The sequence below is a fragment of the Hirundo rustica genome, chromosome 11, assembly GCF_015227805.2.
Source record: "Hirundo rustica isolate bHirRus1 chromosome 11, bHirRus1.pri.v3, whole genome shotgun sequence".
Classification (NCBI taxonomy): domain Eukaryota; kingdom Metazoa; phylum Chordata; class Aves; order Passeriformes; family Hirundinidae; genus Hirundo; species Hirundo rustica.
The window spans coordinates 13168183-13174942 of NC_053460.1; the positions used below are offsets into that span (position 1 = coordinate 13168183).

General features: G+C 36.7%; 1 long non-coding RNA gene across 4 annotated transcripts in view; it reads right to left on the reverse strand.

The window, feature by feature from the left end:
• Window positions 1-3593, reverse strand: part of LOC120757765 (uncharacterized) — a 28354-nt gene extending 24761 nt beyond the window's left edge. For 2 of the 4 annotated variants that reach the window (XR_005702648.1, XR_009208212.1), the window contains exons 1-5: window positions 3519-3593; window positions 3213-3282; window positions 1820-1986; window positions 1070-1231; window positions 442-601 (exon numbers count right to left, since the gene is read on the reverse strand). This is a non-coding gene — a long non-coding RNA (uncharacterized LOC120757765). The remainder of the gene's footprint in view (window positions 1-441; window positions 602-1069; window positions 1232-1819; window positions 1987-3212; window positions 3283-3518) is intronic. The other 2 variants (XR_005702646.1, XR_005702649.2) reach the window with 1 other exon arrangement.
• Window positions 3594-6760: the final 3167 nt, after the last annotated feature.

The window sequence follows — 6760 nt, forward strand, 5'->3', positions numbered from 1 at the left end:
CAGTCAGTAAACACAGAAGACATCAATTTCTCTTGCTTCCACCTCCGTATTCTGGGTTATATGTTCTAACTTACAGGTAAGACAAATTATGGAAAGCTCTGATCTAAAGTATTTTTTACAACATGAGGACCTTTTTACTTTGGTCATATCCTTAGTCTCTCCTGGAGTATTTCACCTTGGTTCATTTGCTGGCTGACTCAGATCCTCTGGTCACTCTAAAAATAACAGTATTATCTTGGACAGTCCAAAGTCAAAATCCAGTCCAAAAATAAGAGATAGCACATTGATTTTATAAGATTGTGTTTGGGTTTAAGTTACTGTCTCCAACAGGCAGCATATGACTCTACAGGGAAGAAGCTGTCCGGGTCCCAGCCAGCCCAGTCTTGGAATCTGATGTCAGAGAAAATTTGTTCCAGCAGATTGAAGAAAGACACAACTCACCTCTGTCTGGCATATCTTTGTTTCTCAGACCTCTGCTGCAGTTTCCATCTTTACTAAACAGGTCTGTAAATGTTTGCTGTCTAGGTAAGGAACTCCAGTGCCTCTTTTAATATTATTATTATTTTGCTGTTCAATGTGACAAATCAAAGAATCATAATACCTGCCATAAAAAGAGCAAATAGAAAATTTCCCTGCAACAGATCCTCTATGAAATCCACACCGATTCAATAGGACAGTTTTTTTTCTTAGCAACTACTGAAAAAAGCCAGCTGATTACTGAGAAAGTAATCAGATGAGCTGGAAACTTTATTCTTATATTGGTATCTCCTCCTCTTAATAAGTGCAATGAGAGAGTCAGAATCCAAGCATCCCACAAACACTGCAGGATAAATCTTCCTTACAACCTTTAGACAGACAATACCATACCCACAGAAGGATGATTTATAAAGCATGCTGCTACTCCATTTGATACACTAAGCATCTAATTCAAGAAGTTATGAGCATCTAAAAAGTTTAACTTGAAGCCACTGCCAGCATCTAAGAAAACCTCCAGAGCATCAAACTTCCCATGCCACATAATTCATAGCCCAGAACCAGAAGAACTAAAACCAGAAGTGTCTTTATGTACCTTGAGTTTCCTCATCTCCAACAAACAGCACAGCATCTTCAGTGAATGATTCCCTTCTGAAGTTTTAGATGAGATATACATTTCTTTCTTTTTTTCCCCTCTTGGCATACTATATATAACATTCTCAACTGAGTATTTATTTTCCTTTGTAGATCACCATATCTATCCAAGAGTGTTGAGAAACCATTCAGAAATAAAGAGACTATAAAGAATAATAAGCAGTAGATTCAAGAACAGGAAATGTTTTCATTCCAGATTTTCAACAGTTTCCAAAGAAAGCAGATGCGGCAGATCAAGCAGATGAGGCACTGTGTGCTTGTGCGTCCTCTCAATAATTCTAATATATATAAGATAATAACACCAATTTCTAAATAATGACAGCAAACAGCTTTGAGACTGCAGAATAAGTAATGTCTGACATAGAAGAAGGAGTATTGGCAACTTCATCTGATTCACAAGACACAAGGCTGAAGCTGTGACTCTTGCTACCTTAAAAAATACATTATGAAAGTGTCATATTAAGTATCTTGCTACTTTAAAAAGTCATTATGAAGCCTTGTTCCTGATGGCTTCCCCAGGTAAGTCAGCCCAATATTTTTAGTTAAAACATGACTAGCCTTAGTATTTATCTCCTCTTCTTCCCTCCTCTTTCACTTTGAACTGATTCTGATAAAGGAAACTGGTTCCCAAGACACATTAAATTAAAAATTAAGATTTACAATCACATTGAAGAAATAGTCCCATACTCACAAAGTAGCTCTGGAACCACTAGTGATGACAATAATAATGCATAGGGGAGGGACACAGATTCACAGTAGGTGAGGATTTATCCCTCTGAAAGATTCAAACCTTGGGACCACAGCACTATTTCAATTCTCAAAATAGGACTTCAGCAGCACTGAAACATCCAGGGATCCCTGTGGAGAAACATTATTAAATACAGATTTCCTTTGGAGAAAGGGAAATATTTCAAGCAAAAAATGTAAACTTCCAAAATTGCAATTTAGTGTTGATTCTGTGAGCATAAAGAGTGGGGAAAAAACAAAAAAGCACCCACTTTCTAACACATTGTCCTTTTTAGTGAAAATGTCTGATCTTATTTTGCCGTTTTAATATCACCAAATTTAAATTAAACAAATAAAGAAAAATCTTTCTGTGCCATATTTTTGTAAAAACACGACTTGGCATTATTCTTCCTGCTACCTCCATGCAATAGATTTTTTTCTGGAGTCCACATGTAGAGGGAAAAGTCTAACTTGCAGCAGGCAATTCAGAAATACAGGATATTTTACTTTGCACAGTATATAAATTTTAGCAGTTTGCAGTATTTTAGATCAAAACTTCAAAGAGCTCAGGAAGGAATGATAATTCTGCCTTCGCGTTATTTTTTTGATCAAGTTTTAGTGTGTTGTAAAGTACATTGCTGAACTTTATATCACTTAGTAAGCCAAAGTTTATATCACTTAATAAGACTGATTAACCTGCCTTCCCCACCACTCCAAAAAAACCCTCATGCAAATTAGATTAATTTTTAGAGAAAGAAAAAGAACCAACTAAGCTCTGCTCTGTAACAGTTATACATAAAAATGGAGCACATCATGAAATATATACTGCGTGCTGTTAAGATACTAAAGTATCCTGCAGCATATAAAGCATTTCAGCTGGAAAAGAGAAATCTTTTACTTCCTGTGACGTTATTGAAAGCTCTTTGAAACAGCGGCTGCCTGTGGAGAATTGGCACATGATCAATAGAGGTGGGGAAACCTCATGATCTCCTTCAGCAACCTGCAGGCAGTTGAAAGAGCTCTACCTCCTGCAGGACCAGAGCACCAGCACAGAGCGTATCATTTAACTCCCTCACAGAATATAATTTCTTTCCAATTACTTCCTATAAACATTAAGAAAAAGTAGGCTCAGTCTCCATCCTTTTGGCCTACTTTCCATTTAATACACTTGAAAATCAGAAGTATCTTGTGCTGCATTGGATGTTAGTATTAAAAGAAACACCACCTGTTTCTTACATGGATCTGTCCCCAGACTGGTTGAAGAAATGAATGATGTATCTAAAAGCAGCCTCTGCAGAACTTCAGAATTTAACAATTGTCTGAATACTCAGTTTTGTGCAATTGGCTTACAAACTCACTTGGCATTGTGGAAAACAGTATTTCAGCAACACACACACAAAGCAGCTCATGAAGTGCTGTAGCAGCCCTCTTGGTAGAGGGTAGAAATGGGCAGAAACACAGACTCGTTTATCACAACATGAAAATGACCCTGGTTCATTCCTCTTTACAGCTCAGCCACCCTGACTCCAGCTATTCACTGACTCTGGCCACAGCAAGCTCCTGCTGTGGGTTTCCCCTGCAGCCTCTGACTGCTGGTTATTTCCAGCTAAATTCTGACTGCAGGTTTTCACCTAGCTAGACTGTGACTGCAGACCCAGACTGACCTCACAACAGTGATTCTGCCCTCATCTTCCTCCTCCTGATCCTCTCATTCCCAATTCCTCCTCCACAAATGCATCATCACTAGCTAACCCACTCCCTTTTATCACCTTTATCTTTATTGGCTACAACTGGGACTCATCAGGGCAGGGCTGTACTGGGTAATTAACACAGCTGTTACTTAGCAGGGGCAAGGTGAGCTGTATTCCCTTCTACAATGAAGAAGCTCTTTTTTCCAGGACATTTCCTTGTTCACAAATTCATTTTTATGATTTAAGGATATTCGTTCACCAATAATGTCTTACAAACCTCACTGATTAACAAAAGTAAGATCTGCTGAAGATTTGCCCTCCCCTTTGCTTATTTGATGGGCAGTTCTGTGACACCTGTGTGGAAGGCAGAGCTTCCTTCTCTTTTGTTCTCAGAGCAGTTGCAGTGCACAGGAAAAGACTGAGTCACAGCCTGTGGCAGTTTAGGACACGGTGCCTGTCAGCCCCACTGGCAAAGTTTAGCAGTGACCAGAAGGCGAGGGGCCAATGTCACTGTGCTCTACTGAGCCTAACACAGAGAAACACAGAAATTGCTGTGCAAAAAGGCATCTCAGGAAAGGTATGATTAATATATATTTTTAATTAATTACTCAGCATAAAAAGGATTGTAGAAAATGAATCTGGAAAAGGAATCTGTTTATGAGCTGCTGTATGTACAGCTTCAAAAATAAAGACCCATGGCCTGCAGGATCCCTCCTTGCTCAGCCAGTCAAGATGACTTATTACACCTGCATACAGCAGAGGAGAAAACAGAAAGTAAAATTACTTCATTGATTTTGTTCTGGTGTATGTAAATAACCTTATTGTCAGATCTGCCCTTTCCAGGAGAAAAAAAGTTTTGTTCAATTTGCCAGTTTTTTTCTAAATCTGATTTTCATGTTTCACAACTTCTCCACTGAGGGCTCAGTAAATAGTAGCATGATTAACTGAAATTATATTTACTTCCTAATCTATTTTATGGATTATTTCAAAGAGCTTTTAAAGTTTCTTAATAAATTTTTTGTTTCACTAATATGGTGATTTAGGAAAAGAAATTCTCTTGAGAGATTTCAAGTATTTCCAGTATTTATATTTTCTTACCCAGTTGTTAATAAAAGCATAATTTTTTCTGAATATATTTTAAGTAAACAAAGCTCTAAACTCTTATATGTGTTGTATGTCTCTCAATTATAAAACAAATATTGTTTTGAAAGTAAAATAATCTATACACCACTAATTTGAGGAAAGGAAGCACAGTCTATAAATCTATGGATCAGTCTCAAGCCAGTTCATTTTTAAGCCAAAATCAGGCAGCGTTAGTGAATGGCTGGGAATATCCATGTGGACAGTCACTGGAGGGCAGAAGTAATAACCAGCCTGTCAGTCATCTTAACAAGCTTCAACCAATATTGATTTTGGGGGTAGATGAATACAGTATAATATGCATGCATTTAGAAATGTTAATAAAAGTGTGATCTATTGCACTTTTCTCACTAAATACAAAAGGCCAAAAATAATCTAAATAAATCTAAGAAAATTGTTTGCTTGGCAAATCCATCTGCAAGGGATGTGGAAATAAATCAAGGGTTCCTTGATGTGACATGGCATATTTGAACGAACAGATCAAATAGAAACACCAGCTACAATTCAAATAGTTACAACTCAGACTCATTAGAGACAAAAAAAGCAAATTAGATAAAAAAAATAATCTTACTTAGGCCATCTTTCAAAACAAACTGAAAAGTTAGAGAAGTACATTGTCAGGGCTCATGAGTCTAAGTGATGGACTTAATATGAAATATATCATTTATCTATATTCTTCATATCCACCGCTAGTCAAAGTAGAGGGTTTTTGTTTTTTGGTTTTTTAATGGACCTCAATATAATCATCTCAAATCATTCAAGCTCCCCTAATAATCAGATTATATTTATATGCTAAATAAACAGCCTAGACAAAATTCCAGGTAGAATTCTGTGTTCCTGCTTATTATAAATAACAAAACCATTCAAGGACTGTGCATCACTAATTCCGACCTTACAACTTAAATACAGGTTAAACACTACACAAGATTCATATCTTGTATCTTGTCAGGATTCCAGGTCAGCCAATGAGCTACTGTTGTCCTTGAAAATCTTATTTGTTTTAAAATCCAGTTTAATTTGGTAAATTTCTATTCCCAGAAGTGAAATCAACTTTAACAAATGGCAATACTGAGTCAACTGATACTAATATTTATGATTATACTAATCCCTTAAACAGCTATCTTCAAAAGGGAACTATAAATACACCATAAACTTAAGCAAAATTAAACAGAGTTTAATTTGAATTACAGATATGAGGTCAACTTCTGTTCCGAAATGAACCCATAATATTCTACAGGCTGTAGAAAAAAACAGGTGGGTAAATAACATAGAAATTGAAATATGCTACGAAGGAGACTCAACAAAAAATTGCTACATACAAATAAGATTATAATGCCATGCTACTGTAAAATAACCCACTAATCTGTTGTGAAGCAAAACATGTAAGCATGTACCAATACCTCTGACTTTTACAAACCACCAACTTCCACAGATGCATCATGAACTCTACATTTTACTGCCCGTATTTCAAATGTTTGAGTGCTTCCACAGTGCAGGAGATCATTTAAAAAAGGAAAATACAGAAAAGTATACACAGATTAAAAATTACGAGACACAAATAAAATAATGGCATGTTCTGCAACCCAACAAAGTAAAATCAAAGCAGCAAAACTTTACAGAAGTGCAAAGCCTTTTCCACAACAAAGCAGAATTCAGAAAACCGAATTACAAGTAGCATTCAAAATTATTATCTAAAAAACTCATAACAAGCCTCTCATTAAGAGCAGTCCATGTCTCTAGCCACTACTGCTTTGAAACTGCAGACTTTTTCATGCAGCATGCTGTATGTACTTTTCCCTTAAATAACATTTTCCACATTGCCTCTCCCCAGGCAACAAAGCAGCAAATGCTGCAGATGAACATCATATTTACAGCAAGCAAGCAAGGACTTACTGGGAAGCAGATGTCTGTCACTCCTAGCAATGTACTAAATGAGGATCTGAGCAATAAGGAAATTCCTAAAGACACCAAATGGTAATAAAATGATCAACCCTCACAGGAGAAGTAAATTTTTGAACTGAACTAGCGAGGACAAAAGTACAAGTATGTAAAGGATGTTCTGAGGTCACTGAGCA